This window comes from Octopus bimaculoides, chromosome 8 (genome assembly GCF_001194135.2).
Source record: "Octopus bimaculoides isolate UCB-OBI-ISO-001 chromosome 8, ASM119413v2, whole genome shotgun sequence".
Classification (NCBI taxonomy): domain Eukaryota; kingdom Metazoa; phylum Mollusca; class Cephalopoda; order Octopoda; family Octopodidae; genus Octopus; species Octopus bimaculoides.
In genome coordinates, this window is record NC_068988.1 from 19,464,150 (window position 1) to 19,464,776 (window position 627).

Consider the following 627-nt stretch of genomic DNA (forward strand, 5'->3'; position numbering starts at 1 on the left):
ATATATATATATATAATATATTTATATACATAGGGTGATAAATTGAATATTAATTCAATTTAAAACCAAGTGGCCTAGCATATAAAAAATCTGAAAGTTCAGAAAAAAATTGTATACACGTGTATAAGAGATGACCACTAGGTGGACATCCAATATGCTAGAAAGAGGTCATAAAGAAAAATACAACAACCCCAACAGATGTCACTAATCTCACAAGTACCCAAACAATCACCTACAAAAGCACCACGATCAACATCATCAATACTCCATCATCAACTCAATATTTATTATCATAATCTTCTTCTTCCACTTCTTCTTCTTCTTCTTCTTCTTCTTCTTCTTCTTCTTCTTCTTCTTCTTCTTCTTCTCCTTCTTCTTCTTCTTCTTCTTCTTCTTCTTCTTCTTCTTCTTCTTCTTCTTCTTCTTCTTCTTCTTCTGTCTTTTGTTCTTCTTCTCCTTCCTCTTCTTCTTTCTTTTGTTGTCGTTGTTGTTGTTCTTGTTCTTCTTCTTCTTCTCATGACGATGATAATGATGATGATGATCATCATAATCATCATCATCATCATCATCATCATTATGCCTCTTATTACTATCATCATCATCATCATCATCATCATAATAATAATA